At 34.5% G+C, this 16761-nt stretch overlaps 1 protein-coding gene across 5 annotated transcripts in view; it reads right to left on the reverse strand.

The window, feature by feature from the left end:
• The window catches only part of mei-9 (DNA repair endonuclease XPF mei-9), an 81275-nt gene extending 67866 nt beyond the window's left edge, over positions 1-13409 (reverse strand). For all 5 annotated transcript variants that reach the window (XM_069837498.1, XM_069837494.1, XM_069837496.1 and 2 more), the window contains exons 1-4: positions 13254-13409; positions 8849-9053; positions 3604-3720; positions 2615-2831 (exon numbers count right to left, since the gene is read on the reverse strand). The gene's annotated coding sequence lies outside the window, so the exon portion shown is untranslated. The remainder of the gene's footprint in view (positions 1-2614; positions 2832-3603; positions 3721-8848; positions 9054-13253) is intronic.
• Between the last annotated feature and the right edge of the window lie 3352 nt (positions 13410-16761).

A 16761-nucleotide genomic window follows, 5' to 3' on the forward strand; every position in this document is an offset into this window, starting at 1 on the left:
CATCTTTACACATGCTGAATATGCCGATATGGTATTTATGGGTTCTGTGATGGAAATACTGTAGCTACTCATAAAGAGTATGGTCGATGGTTTTCTAATTGTAAAGTACCCAATTCAAGAGTGCTTATTAGTATTTATAACAAACTGCGTGAAACTGATACAGTTCCCAGCAGTCGTATTTCTGAATGTGCATATGAACAAACTGTGAATGAAGTAGGAGGCATTGTTTAGTCAATAGAACTTAGCCCTACACAAAGCACATGAAGAATTTCTGCATGATTCAGTGTTTCACAAACAAGAGAAGGGTGAATATTACATCAGTACCACTTGTATAATTTTCATGTATGATGGGTACAACACATTGAAGGAGTTGAAGCAAGACGATTACCATTTTGTCAGCAGGTAATTGGTAATTGCTGATTAGTTCCAGGAATACTGTCCATTGATGAAGCTCGTTTCTCTTGGGACAGTATAAACAACATCCAAAACACACATCAGTGGTCTGATGAGAATCAAATGCCATTGTGAAATCGAATTATCAACATTATTTCTTTGTGCATGGGTGGTGTGGTATGATCGACAATCAGTTGACTGGGCCTGTTGTGTTACCAAGTCAACTTACAGGGTGCAGTTACTTAGCCTTTCTGCAAAACAAGCTTCTGATGTTGCAGGAGGTTCCCTAGACTGCAAAGGTGGACATGTTCTTTCAGCATGTTGGAGCCTCTGTACATTTTAAACGTCACATGACATCTAAATCTCACATACACCAAACAAAGGATCGGTTGCAGTGATCATGTGCATTGACCAGCATGTTCCCCAGACCTTACTCCTGTCGATTTTTGCCTGTGAGGGAGATGAAAGTTGGTCTATAAAGTAAACACAAGAGACGAATTGGTTGCTCACATTATTAATAGTGCTCCCCCTCATAAAACATGACAAGACAACCTGAGAAGAGGAACACTTGCTGTTGTCAACACAACAGAAAAGTGTATTGAAGCCAGCGATGGAACTTTTGAACCATCACTTTGAATTGTTGAAATGAACTGATACTTTGTAAATAAGCAATAAATGCAATTATTAAATCACTAGTCTTTTCTTCTTATCCCCTGTAACACTTGTTATGTGTAACATTCAAACAGCTGAATCTCCACAGCCTTGAAATTTGAACACATGTTTACAGTAACTTTTTTTATTCAGAACAGTCTATACTACACCTCCTAAAATATTTACTATTCCTCCTGATAATGGAAACACTATGTGTATGCCTGTCTGTTGGGAACGATAGACTGGATTCACATTTTGGGTGTCACCTACCAGCCAGTGTACAGAAATGTGTTGCCAGCTAATGGGCATATCTGAGACACTTTCAGGTCTTTTGAAACTGTATCAGTATCAGTATTTTTGTAGTGGAAATGGGAGCCAATCCAGCATTTGCCTTTCAGATAACTAGTTTCCTAGTTATTTTATGATCGAGGAAATCGCTAAAATTCCTGATCAGATTGGCTGACACCAAGATTTGAACTCAGGACATCCCGAATGCAAGCCCAATATGTTACCACTAAGCCACCTTGCTTGGTAGACTCATATTGTGTGTACAGAACAAGGTATTTTACATGCACTTTTGATTTCAAGAATAGAGAATTATAAGCTGATTTAATAATATGAAAGGCTGGGTAAATTGTTTGAAACAAATATGGCAGGACTGCTTGTAACATAAAATTCCGACACACCACCCTCGTGTTCAGACTTCAAGAAACTTACAACTTGACATAATTTATATGCGAATTTTCATGGAAGTTTTATTGCCACCACAGGTTCCTTTCATTTGTTAATAACTTCCTGTCAGTCTCAGCTTCAACCTAAGAAAAACCTTTCCAAAAGAATTCATATAATTCATAAACAAGAAAAGAATGTCACAAAATTCTTAAGTATTCTCACAGATAACATGCTATAAATGCTACCATTTCACTACTAAAGGACACAAAATGCAAATATCACAAATCTCTATTGTTGTAAAGCATATTTATTAATTGCGAAAGAGAATATTTCTCTTCTGTCACAACATAAGTGAAAATAGGCATTCCATTTTTATCAATGTTACTAAAAATTTGTGTTACTGTGTTTGCTTTTCATTTATCTTCCAATTTTGAACATGCATAATAAATATGATTTTGACTACCCTTGTCTGTTGTCCTTAGTAATTACAGTGATTATAATTATTAGATAAAAGGTTTGTCTGCTTGAATTCAGCTGAGAGTGCTAGAATCTCAATAGTAATAAAAGTCAGTAATATATTTTTCTTAAAGAAAATACGATTGGGTTCCTGTATGTGAAGGTTCCAGACAATATTTACCACTCTTTATTATGCATATCAAAATACAACCCTGCTAGCCACCATCCTCACCTATCATCTTAACATGAGGGATAGTAATTTTGTCCTGACAAACGGAATCCCTTCAAATTGCCAGAGTAACAGAATCAGGGAAGGTCTTATTTGAACACATAAGAAGGCACTAAAAATCAAATATTTTGGTTATCAACGTAACTCATACTGACATTTCACCATATTCTACAAACAAAAATTAAAGTCATAAAACTGTAGTTTGTAACTCACATCTAATTCTGAGGTCCTTTCTTTGCCATTGTAATGTTCATTCTGTCGTCGCTTTTTATCATTGTCTGCTGGTTCTGATATATCTTCAATGATGTGCAAAGTAAAGGGATCAAAAGGATCTTCCTCATCCTCTTCTCTATAGTAAACTTCTAGAAGGTAAATGCTCACTTCGTGTGAAATATGACCATACACACCAATGCCTACAGGCCGTTGAAAACTGTAAAACAAACCATTAATAAATTAAACTACATAAAAAACACTTTCATTTAACACACTATTTTATGAGACTCTTACTATTATTCTAGTAGAAAAGTACTCAGTTATTCATAAATTTAAAAAAGGCATATGACTCGGTTAAGAGAGAAGTTTTATATAATATTCTTAATAAATTTGGTATTCCCAAAAAACTAGTTCGATTAATTAAAATGTGTCTCAGTGAAACGTACAGCACGGTCCATATAGGCCAGTTTCTGTCAGATACTTTTCCAATTCACTGCGGGCTAAAGCAAGGAGATACATCACCTTCACTTTTTAACTTTGCTCTAAAATATGTCATTAAGAAAGTCCAAGAAAACAGAGAGGTTTTGGAATTGGATGCTCTTTCAATATTCGCTAAAAACGAAAAATTTTTTTTCACATCTATGTGTACTGTAGACCTTTATTCCATGAACCTTAATACATATTAACTTTCATTGTCGGTGACGCTCATCTTTTCAAATGTTGTTTTGCATGTATGATGCAATGTGTTAGTTGTAATAAACATAAAATTACATGATTTGTCACTGAATTGGAAGTTTCTCCTCCTCTCCAGAAAATTTTCATTTTTTACTATAAACACTTATTTGGGAGAAGTCTCAATTATTATTATTATTATTATTATTATTATTATTATTATTACTATTACTAATACTACTATCATCATCATAATCATGATTACAGTAAATATAACGAGACAAATGAAAATTAAGATGGAGGATTTTAATACTTACTTTCGAGGAATATGGACAACATCAAGACCACATGTAGACGACTGCAGACAATAAAATTCAGGTTCAAATGTTGGTTTTGTTACAGTTTGAGACACGTATAAGTCAGCATCCCCTAACCTGTCACGAAATCAATTAAACAAGAGAAGTAAAACCAATATGCTCTGTCAAATGTATGCAAAAGTTTTTAGAAAAATTCTATTGGCTGTAAGAAATATCATTAAGCACCCTTCTTCTACTTCTTCTTCTTCAGACTGGAGGACTATGATTGACTTATTGATGGAACACAGTACTCTTTCAAAAAATTAGTATCATGAAGTTGACACATACTTTCTCATTACACATGCTACATACTCCACAACAATTCAGATACTTTATCATGTTGCGAAACATTTTACAGATCTTTTTATTATATCTCTGCCTTTGTGCAACATCACAGTTTGCAGTGAGGGGGAAGAGAGATAGCAAAAGATTGTATTGCTTTTTAGTACTCTGACGTCCACGACCAAGATTTTTTTTTATTTTATTGGGTTATTTTACGACGCTGTATCAACATCTAGGTTATTTAGTGTCTGAATGAAATGAAGGTGATAATGCCGGTGAAATGAGTCCGGGGTCCAGCACCGAAAGTTACCCAGCATTTGCTCTTATTGGGTTGAGGGAAAACCCCGGAAAAAACCTCAACCAGGTAACTTGCCCCGACTGGGATTCGAACCCGGGCCACCTGGTTTCGCGGCCAGACGCACTGACCGTTACTCCACAGGTGTGGACCACGACCAAGATAAGCCACTTGAAATTTAAAGGTCACTCACTGGCAGAGATATACTGCAATATCTGTACTGTATATCGTCGTTGTTCCTGCAATAACTCCTATGTGCAAAATATAAAATTTTTCAGTAGGAAGAGAAAAAACATTTATTCATCCTATGGCAACCGTAGATACGAAACTGTGAATTCTTACATTTTCGAAACAAAGAAATATAATTACATACAGGAGATTTTATTATTTGCTGTATTAATATTTAAGTTATTTAATAGAGCAAAACTCTGAAAATCGATAAATATGTCACACAGGAGTTACTGCAGGAACAACAACGATATAATACATTTTCTTTAGCTATTAATTCATTTTGTAATATATGCTGAAAAAAAGAACTTTCTTATAAATGCCTCTACATTCAACCAGAGGTTCCCTTATGCGTAACAAATGATAACGGATGCTAATCCTATTTACAATCACATTTTACTGAGGGCAGTAACTACTTTGGATGGTCTTGGGAAAGTAGAAAACTTTATGGAATCTGACGAAATCAGTAGAAAAAGTAGTAAAACTATGTATGTAATAAATAATATTTTCCCTAAACATATGGGTCTGGGAATATACTGCCCAGTTCATTTCGTATCTCTCTTCATCTTGTGCAAGAAATGAAAGAAAATAAACTGTTAATATTAATTTTAAGTTCACTCCCGTTTTGTGTCTTTGACTTCATATAAAGGCAAATTTATTACAAATTATACTACTTCATACATATCATTCATGAATAAATTGACTCCTTTCTTTGGATATAAACAAAACCCATCCAATGATTTGAAAGAAATCACTGTACACACATAGATGGCATTACAAAACACATCTTCATGACCAAGTAATGTTTTAAATGTGTAATTCCTGGAAAGTCGGGAAATCGATTTTCTGCAGCATCAACAACACTTTGTCTTCAATACTTCATATAATAAAAAGTAAAATATAGAACCTGAAACCACAAGTGGAGAGACTTCGGGAGTTAGAACATAAGACCACTCAAAGCAATTCATAAACATGGTCCATCAAGGATTAACACATAAAAATGAAGATGTATAACATAAAAATGATTTCCTAGGACAAATCTAGAACAGAATATCGAGCCTGTAGCCAGATCTGTCTGTGCTGTCGAAGTCAAGAGTTAGATTTGAGCAAGAAAAAAAATCCTGCAATATTACCAACTAAATTCAACAATGAGAAAACTTGTAAACTGCCTTACTACATTCAAGTACACAAAATGGTGTAGCTCCTGGCTCCTGAATTCCTTTTTCTAAATCCCTCTCTCTACACGTGAAGAAGTCAATGACATCACAAGTGCCATGAATGTCTTCCAACGAAGTTTGCCTACTTGGAATTAAAAATGACCAAAATTTACAATTTTATATACTGTAGCAATCTGATTTCTTTACTGGTTTACAAAGTCAAGAACCAAAAGGGAAATTTGGACCTAAAATAAAACAACTTGTAGACAAATATAAGCCATTTAATGTCGTGGTCGATGCAAATAGTTCCGGTAAATTGACAGAAATATAATCACGTGAGAAGATGGTTAAGAGATGTATGTCTCCAGAATTTTAAGAAAGACAAACTATTTCTGGATTCCTGAAGTGGTCAGGTATATATTTATTTACTGATGGAGTAAACAATACTTTACATGGTAAGACAAAACACAAATTATCTCTTCAAAAACTACAATATTTGTGCAACCCTTGGATGTGTAATTTTTTAGGCAATATAAAACTGTAATTCGAAGCTTAGACGAGTATTTCAAACATAAAATTATCTGCGAAAACATTCCAGATACATTGCACGATGGGGTTTCATAATGACATTGCATTCTGTTGCGTATCAACATTTTCATTCACCTGTCCTCAAAGACATGGTAATATACGCATTGCAGAATTGTGGATATGTGATGGAGGAACATGTGAGAAAGTTTGATAACGTTTTTGCAACAACTGTGCATGTTGGAAACAGTGAGTGTGTGTGTTTTTTACAGAAGAGTGTAAAATGTTTTACTGTTCAATAGCTCTTTGATCCAACCACTTCATTTCGAATCTACACTATCATATTTAAGATGAGTCAACTTCTGCGGCGGTTGAGTGGTCAGAACTCTGACCTGTCACGCAGGCAGCCCGGGTTCCTGGTTCTGGTCAGGTCTGGAATTTTTCATTGAAAAATCCATAGTGACACTTGTGCCAGACAAGGTCGCAGTTGGGATTTTTCTCGGGGTTCTCCCATTTTCCCCCATATTAGGCATTTACATCATTCTGTCACCATTTCTCCATTTCGTTATCATTCCATAGCATTCCCCAATCGCTGGCTGATGACGCACGGAGGGGGCTGGCCTAGGGATGAGGAGGGTTGCCTGCTCGACACCTAGGTATGCAGCGAACCTTAGTGTAGTCAATTTCATCTTGTTTTGATTTTCGATAAGCTAACTATAATGTAATAAGTTTCAATTGGACCATCTATGCTTATCTTATGTTACAAATATAAGTTTTTTATTGATTTGTCGCATTAACATTTTCGGTACTATGTGTACCATCTTCAAATGTATACTTGATACTAATTATGAACCAGGCCAATAGATGCATGTATCGTGGACTTGAATGATCTATGTTTGTGTATGTAATATACTATACCCATGATCAATTACTGTGGTTACATAGATAAATACCATAAAACACTTATATGCTATTAAATAAGTAAAACAAACAATTAAAATCAATTATTTAAATCAATGCTCCCATACAAACAAATACAAACAACCCCCGCACAAGTTCCCCCACCCCTCACTCCACTTCTGGTTCCACGAGATGTACACTAGGTTAAGGTGCTGTGAGCATAAACCGAATCCCAGTCTAAGCCAAGCCGTCACTGAGAATACACCACATCCAGCATTTCGAACGTAAGTTCATCACATATCATTTACAGTGCATCAATTAATATCAACAAAATTTTACAACTTAATCTATATTGTTCGCAGAAAGCAAGGCTTGACTGGAATCTGGGGAGTGACAACCAACTCAAAACAAATTGTAACTTAAATATATAAGGTGAATAAGTTAATTTATGCGCAAAATTCTTAACATTGGTGTACTCCATGCTACGTTCCAATTTAAAGTGCTTCAACATTAAGTGTGTGCATAACAATGAACATTAAGTCACAATACTCATCAGATAAGAAATCTCAAGGTCTAATTTATTTTTATTCAAAATACAGTGCAACTAATATAGTGAAATTTTAATAACTTGTTGTCCCATTAAACTATCACAACACACATCAACAATATCATGTAACCAAGATCACGTCATATCAGAAACGACCACGGTGTTTTAAACAATTGATTTTGTTTGTTTTACTCATTTAATAGCATATAATTGTATTATGGTATTTATCTACGTAACCACAGTAATTGATCATGGGTATAGTATATTACATACACAAACATAGATCATTCAAGTCCACGATACATGCATCTATTGGCCTGGTTCATAATTAGTATCAAGTATACATCTGAAGATGGTACACATAGTACCGAAAATGTTAATGTGACAAATCAATAAAAAAACTCATATTTGTAACATAAGATAAGCATAGATGGTCCAATTGAAACTTATTACATCTTAGTGTAGTCAGCCGGTGTGAGTTTGGGAATGCACCCAGCTTGAGGGTTAGAGCAATAGACCTTACAGGTCGCAGTGCTGGGCTATAATGTCCCCCTCCCATAAATTCAGTTCAAATTCTATTCAATAAGGTGAGTCACAAAGTTAATACATATTTTAAATTCAAATTGAATTTGTATTTCAGCAAGAGCACTCTATTAATGTGAGTTAGGAGAGAAAAAAATAGACTAGAGCATTAATGCGGGAGCTGTGATATGGTGTCGCAGAAATATGAGGATCCGGGTGAGCAAGAAGTAGCAAAGATTTTCAAGTCAATATATTTCGTAAATGAGCAAAACAAACGACTATCACAACATTTCTTAACGAACGCAAATTAGTTTAAATATGCATTTCCATTAACTTCAAGCTCCACTACCTGGGATGATACCCTTGTTAGTACTATGTTTTTATATCATCATAACACACCTTGGCAACAAGACTGTAACAGCTCAAAAAAACCTACTTCCGAGAAAACATACTTCGAAGTTTGATTCCAGTTATAAAATCACACATAAATCATAGAAGAAAATGTGCTCTATACAGAATTCAAACAAAATTATTGCTGACGACAGATGACACTATTAGCTTCAAGAATATATGAATATCTCAAAATAGCATTTTTTGAGTTATTACAATCTTCTTGCCAAGCTGCGACAAGTCTTAATTTGTCTTGATTTAAATCTAATAATGAAATCCTAGTCTACCAGAAATATTTCCTATACTGGTAACTTATTTTCAAAATTTAATCTCAACTTCAATACACAATACTGAACTTACTCTGAGTGGAGGTAGAGTGTAATAGGGCCTTCATACATTAAACTGTAGTAGGTATAGTTGCCACGCCCCACTTCTCCAGCCACTGAATGCAACAGCTGTTCACCAGATGTCAACAGTGTGAGAAGCCAGAGATAGCAAAATAATAGTAAAGTTTTTTCCATCCTAGTCTCTTAACAACAGAATCAAAGCGATGTTTTGCCATCACCTGAAAAATAAAAGAAAAAAAGAAGATAAATGAACAGGTAATTTCCTGCTGCAGAGAGATCTTGCAGTTAAAAGTAGAAACTGGGTCTTGAAGGAGCTGTACTTCATTAGATCTACAGCTCCATTAGTTGGCACAGAGCAGAGCATTTACAATGAATTGTGCACTCATGCATACAATCATTATCGGTCCTTCTTCATGGAACTGGTAATTTGTCAGTTGATACAAACAAAAACAACAGACAATTGGAGACAACTTCAATGTGTTTACTTTAGGAAGTGTTTGAGGGGAAAGATCACCATTATGACACGCATTTATGAACTCACTCGAGAGACTGAGAAGTATGCAGCAACTGCATTACTTAAGCATGCTGGTTCCTGAACACATAGTTGAGCCTTCAAGCACAAACTACCAAGCCGCAGCACAGGAACAAATATGAACCACAGTTCTAAATGAAGAGTGAATACCGGAGAAGAAATGAAAATATACTGAAAAATCTGAAAGTGACACAGTCTTGAACTACATCCAAGATTACCAGAAAAATTGGCAGGACCATTGCGATTGCTTTATTATAAGATATCGCTTACTTTTCGTAAAGTTTAACAAATGATGACATCACAATATGACCAACGTAAAACAATACAAGTAAATAAAACTATCTAAAAACTAATAATTACACACAATTTTAAGATATTCCATTATAAAAAGACGCTATCCATTCTTACTGACAATAGGATATCAACACAATTTCACGATATCCCATATACAGAATCCATCTGCTCTTATTGAAAATATATCATCAAAACAATGTCACAATATCCCATTCTGGAATAGAATCTATCTGCTCTAATTGAAAATAGGATACCATCAACACAATCCCATAGGTGAAATTTCGGCATCTCCCCACACTACACACGAGAGAGAAAACGCACTTAAATCATTGACTTCACAGTCTTCGGTTTCACGTCACTCAGATATCCCCTCAAGTAACTCACTGATTTTGTCATATACCTCCCCCTCATGTCACTTAACTACTTGGCTAGCCCCTCATTTCACCCATCTAACCCATAACCATAGTCCTCGTACAAATTTAAAACTCAAATTAAATATAAATAAAAAAAAAACGAATAAAACCACATACATGCTCAACATACATAAATACAAAGAAAAATATCAGACACATCCACGTTCATCAAAAGACGATTCAGAATTACTGGAATCAGAAATCCAATAGCCTAGAATATTTTCTTCAGTCAATGTTACTATAGAGACATAGGCCAATTTTACACATATTTAGTATAACTTGTTGCTTCTTTGACAGGTTAGGTTTGGTTAGTTTAGGTGTTTGTTATAGCCTACCTTGCATATACGATTATAGCGCAACATTGGCAGTGATAAAAGTGAAATATTCGTTCAGTGGGCGTTGGATACTCTACATTCACCTTTTCTTCCTTTGCTTAACTCCACTCAGACCAGCAACGGAATCCATAACAAATAAATAAATAAATAAATAAATAAATAAATAAATAAATAAATAAATAAATAAATAAATAAATAATTAATAAATAAATAAATAAAAAATAAGTAAATAAATAAAGTGATTTCAAATGCAAGAAATAACATAATGACTTACCATCAACACACTTGACATACCGGTATACCATTAAACTATGTAGGCTACATTAATACCAACTAACAATAAAAATTACACATGTACGAACCTAAACACCAGACTCCACAGCCATATAAATAAACTAATACATAAAACATCGTTATAAAACTCTCAATACTTCCTGGCAAGCACAAAAAACTAATCACGGTAACTGATGACTTCAATCTTATGACATAATCCCTTCTCCCATCTAGCCAATATAAATTCTCATGAACTCACTACCGATATCCTATAGTCAAATATACCTGGACTATCTTAACAGGATGCCTCAAACACGGATCCCTAAAGTCATCATGCAAAATCAACCATGTGGCAAGAAATCTTTGGGTTATACAACGAAGAGATGGCTTGAAAACACCAGTGCTTCATTTAGACTGTAACAGTACTTCAAGGGCTAACACGTGGAAGTCCACTGTTCTGAAGTAACAGCACGTCTGTGAAACGAGTGGGTCCGGGTTCAAGTCCTGGTTGGAACAAGTTGTCTGGTTGGAGTTTTTTCTGATGTTTACCCTCAACCAAATAAAGCAGAATTGTTGGGTAACTTTCGGCGTTGGACCTAGGACTTATTTCGCCATCATTAATTCACATATCATCATCATCATCATCATCATCATCCATACAATAATCCAGTTTAAATTCACGATGTGACGTGCTGTACTTGTACAAGAGTGCAGCTGTTTGGCTACTCAATCATTCAGAGAGTAGGAGTGGTATGCACTATAAGCCTCAGGCTGCAGTGCAAGCCTTCGGGTCTCTCCTCCATACAAGAGGAAAAAGAAAAAAAGAACACTTGGAAGGATGATGATGATGATGATGACGATCATGATGATGACGACGAAGTGAATATGAGTAGTGATATTTGTTATATTTTCCAAAATTTAATCAATATTGACTACACAGGCTATTCAAATTAAATGAAATGTAAATAATATAATACTCTCCTGAAAAAATAAATGAAGTATATTTCTTAAGTTTCACTACTTCATTGAGAATTTTTTTTATTTTAGTAGGTTATTTTACGACGCTTTATCAACATCTTAGGTTATTTAGTGTCTGAATGAGATGGTGATAATGCCGGTGAAATGAGTCTGGGGTCCAGCACCGAAAGTTACCCAGCATTTATTCACATTGGGTTGAGGGAACACCCCAGAAAAAACCTCAACCAGGTAATTTGCCCCAACCGGGAATCGAACCCGGGCCACCTGGTTATTCATTGAGAATGCTGGAACTTTTTTCTTATGCTTAAAATGTCGGTAATTGTGAAGATCCACTCCATCATAGATTTTGAAATTAATTTTTTTCTGAGAACTTTATCCCCTTCCTCAAAAAGAACTTAGAAAAAAGTGGTGAGAAGACCTAACCTAACCTGGTGGAGTGGATCTCGACAATTACCAAAATGTATTTCTATTTAGGATAAATGTTAGTTATCTTTAATCTCGAGTTTGTCGCCGCATTTACTCGGTTTCTTTTAACAGTTTTTATACACGAAAGAGTAGAAAACGCCTGATGACACAAGTCAGTACAGAGAAACGTCATTAAATGTTTCAAGGCTCGTTCTGAGGATTCTTTATGTCTGCATGAACTTACAGCAAATATAAAAAAAAAACCGACATTCCTTAAAAACTTTTCAAAGTAGTGTCACACGAGAACTCAACAAGCAGAGCTTCCTCCTTTCCAGTGAGACGTGTCTCTTCATGCTGATAAAGGGATTTTGAATGCACATACTGTATTGTTAGAATTAGGAACCGAAATATATTCTCCGAGTTCATTTTCATCCAAATTATGACATTAAATACAACGATCAACTATACCGACAGTTCTTATGAAATTTCAAACGAATTTATTAGTTATACTAAAAAGAGCAGATTCGTCTGTGTTTGTCGAATGCGCATCATCAAGCCTGCGAAAAGCCACTTTTCACTGCCAATAATTTATTTTGTGTGTACAAGATTAGAATATTATAGGAAGAGCGGAAGGAAGGTAACGTGTTGTGAAATTTATCCAAAATTTGTGACAAATCTCACAAGTATGATGAATGAAAACTGCATTGGAAACTTAATATTCTGCTGCGTCTGTGGTATTTCACAAGGTATGAACATATATTGAGCTTTAGTATTGCATTGTTAAGCATGTAACATAAAACAACATTTTTTTTTCTTTAATTTACAATAAAAGTGACATAGTATGAAGTAGAAATGCATGTTTCAGGTTTCTACTTGAGTCACGAATGGAGTCTTTGATGACCAAACAAGAAAGTGCACGAGAGGGGATTGGAAACTCCACCATAGAATTTTGCCACACTAAATCACTGTCTTCCTATTAAAGCTTTAATTCATGTATTCTCGTTCAATTAACAGTAGAAACTGCATACTATCATACCATTGCAACCCGGTTACGAAATCACGTTATCTATGAAGTAGCCTACAGTAAAAACAAATCAGAGGTTATGTCACGCAGAAACAATGCATTTGAACATTATCTGATGTCACTATATACTTAATACGACCATGAAAACACGGGTCTTTACATACTTTGTTAACACATTCTGATATGAATCCAAAAAATCTTTTATCATTCTAAATACAAGCACGGTCAAATGATGCTATAACTTCATGTCCAGGCACGATATCTCCAACATCACTCAAAGTCCTCCTAGATCATAGTACGCACAAAGGTGACAGTGTTGCCAACATTGAAACACAGAATTACCGGATTTTCCACAAAACTATCGCAAACCTATATTAATAATGTGGTGTCATAGATAAATATGTATTTCCTCATCGCACATAGGTTTACGTAATATAATCCGAGGCGACCTTTAAGCCTATTTTGCGTTGAAGATGAGTATTTTCCTGGGCGAGAAATGAGACTATAAATCTGTAAATAAAAGACGAACACTTTCTTAAAGACGAGATTTTTCCCCATTACCAACAATAAAATACAAGTGAAATAAAAATTAGTATTTCACCATAGACCAAAGTAATAAAATTGATATTTTCCCTAGATGTAATTAACGGCATGAATAGCCTACTTCCAGAGGGGATGGTAATGATATCTTTCGGGCAAAAAATAGCATATGAGGGGTCTAAAGCACAAGGGGTATAAGTGAATCAGTTTTTTTAAGCCCGTAAGTCAGGAAAAGTAAATTTGTGGGAAATTGAAAAAAAAAATTGTCAGAGGAAAACTATTTGGAAATATATAACTCTGGACATGTGGGCTGAAAGTCTAGGTTACAGTCGGTTTTCAAAGTAATTATAAGCATTATAAGCATTATGCGCATACTTAAGGTTTTATTAAGATTTAAATATGCAAAAAAAAAAAAAAAAAAAAAAAAAAGACGCTCTTTTAAAAAAATCAATTTTCTAACAAGTAAAATCAAATATGTTACAGATATTTTCGTGCTATTCTTGAATTACTTTACTGAAAATCATACACAATCAACAGAGTGTATAATAAATTAGGGGAAGCTGTTGTACCTAGGGACAGTTTCTTAAATTTCAATTTTTTAAATTTTTGTGTAAGCTTTCATAACTGTTTATTATTAACAAGAGTATCTTTGAAGTGTAAAGTATCTTAGAAAAAACTGTTTTAATTAAATAATTTTTGTATAAATATGTTTAATTTTCCTAAAGTGCTATATACTGTCCCTAGGTACATCAGAGTGATGTAGGACTTTGGGATACAGGATGATGTACTGGTACCTTGGGACATAGGATGACATACCTTAGGACATGGTTCAACATAATATTAATGTAACTAATATTTTATTAAGTTTATATTTATACAAAATACAGACCAATTTACTGTTTTCTAATTATTATTAATGATAGATTTTGCCTTCAAATTTAATATAACTATACCGGTACCGGTAGTGATAATGTTGCTAAGTTTAAAGTAGTTCTCAATTTTCTTGACAGAAAACAATATTAGGCTTTCCAATTAAATGAATTTCTTATTATCCAAGGGCGTATCCTTCAAATGACATTTTCAAAACATATTCCTTAGTGCCCCTTAGGCTTGAACCTTTTCTTTGAGAAGTTGGGGAAGTTTGATCACAGTATCCTCTGAAGGAAGGTAAAAAACTTCTGATTGCTCATCATGTAAAAACAAATAAATTGTCATATTTAGTAAACTTCTTTAGATACTTAACTTCTAATTCTGTTTCACAAATCTTCTTACAAATCCTACTGACAAAATATTTATAATTAGTCTCTCTTTCCTGCCAAACGAATGAGAACAAAATTTTCTTCTCTTATTTCTTTTAAATTCGCTCGAGTAATTAACTCAATGTCATTAACAGTTGAAATGGCATCTTCAGAATCATTATCATTAGCACTACCGGTAACACATTCCTCGGCTCATCTGCAGCTTCTTCTGAATTATCTTCTGGAAACAGAACTTCTGTCTTCAACTTCTTCCGTTTCTGAACTTTATCCATCATATTTCTCTTCTCACTCAACTTTCTTTTCCTTCCTTCTATCTGGTTTTCTCTGGCATATCTGTTAAAATGCATGCCTTTCCTTTTTTTAGGATTATGAGTTATTCTTGTCCTGGGAGGAGCATAATTTAGCTTTGTTGGGGTTTGCCTTTTGATTTTTAATTTGTTGCGTGGCATTTCCACTGAAGCTGAAACCCCATAAAAGTCATTACTAAATAGTGTTTTGATTACTCATAAGAGTAACTTATTTACAAAATTATTTATAATATAACGAGATCCACCTGAAGACAGACAGCCGTCCCCAGGTACATTGTCCCTAGGTACATCAGGAATCAGTAAAATAAATCTCAGCAAGTTTTCAAGACTGAGGTACCAAAAACAAGCCAATAACCACATGGATTCGCAGCTAGAATAACAGGTTTAAAAATATAGATTTAAGTTCTTAATCGTGGGTATAAAAAGAGTTACCGGTAATTAAAAATATTTAATTAATTTTAAAATTACTTACGTTTAAGGTTCAAAAACAAATTCTTTTAAATAAAATCTCTCCAGATTGCTTAAACAAAATTTAAATCATTCACAGAACAGCTGAATGATGAAATTAGAGTGGTAAACTGCGAAAACAAAAATTCCACCACATAACCTTGAAAATAAACTAAGTGTCCCCAAATACAACTTGTCCCTAGGTACAATAGCTTCCCCAGTAAATTAAAAAAAAATAGGAAAATATCATGAATTATGAAGAGAAATCAGTCTTTTGACTTGTCAATTGCTGTTTTCCAGTCATCGTACATTTCTCTAGTCTGTAGGCCAGCTGAAAAGTTCTTCATAAAATGCCATATGCTCACTTGAGACGTAGGGCCTACTGCTTCATTTTTTCCAAGTCTTGCAGTTCTTTCTGTTTTATTGGCACTTTTTCTGCTGAGTAGACTGAGCTTGTTGGTGGAGGAACAGATTCTCGCAGAAGTGCCATGAAGAATGCGTGTCTTACTAATTCATTGATACTACTAGATACTTTGATGTATCCAACTCTGTCATGTGTATACTCGAAGTGGAATAGGGTACACATTGCAAAATTGATTATCTCATTTCTTTGTTTGTTCCTTCTTTCTTCAGAAACAGCAGTCATTTTGTAATGTTTCTTCTGTTTTCAGCTGTTCGTATTCAGTCTTTAATTCATTCAGTGAATGATGACATAGCGCACCACGTCACAACAGGGACAGTGCCAGCAGAGGGGGTTTGGTGGCCTGGAGTCCACCCAAAATTAATTTGAGCCCACCCTTAAGCCCCCAACATAAAATGAATATCATATGAATAATTATTATGTATTGTTCATTAATTTCACGAAAAGGTTTTTGTTTAAAACAATGCATAATAATGACTTCATAATGAACTTTTCAAGAGTAGATTTCAATTAAGGACTTCTTTGATTCAATCCACAATAAATAACGTTATAGTTAAAGTGCATTGCATCAGTTTTTATCATCTCTCTTCCCATTTAGGTGACCTTTTATTATTGCAATTCGACACTTTCATGCCTGCGACAAATAGTCTCTTTTATTGTATGTAGTATGTGTAGTCAGCAGTCTGAAGGCTGGTTG

Source organism: Periplaneta americana, chromosome 10 (genome assembly GCF_040183065.1).
Source record: "Periplaneta americana isolate PAMFEO1 chromosome 10, P.americana_PAMFEO1_priV1, whole genome shotgun sequence".
NCBI classification, from domain to species: Eukaryota; Metazoa; Arthropoda; class Insecta; order Blattodea; family Blattidae; genus Periplaneta; species Periplaneta americana.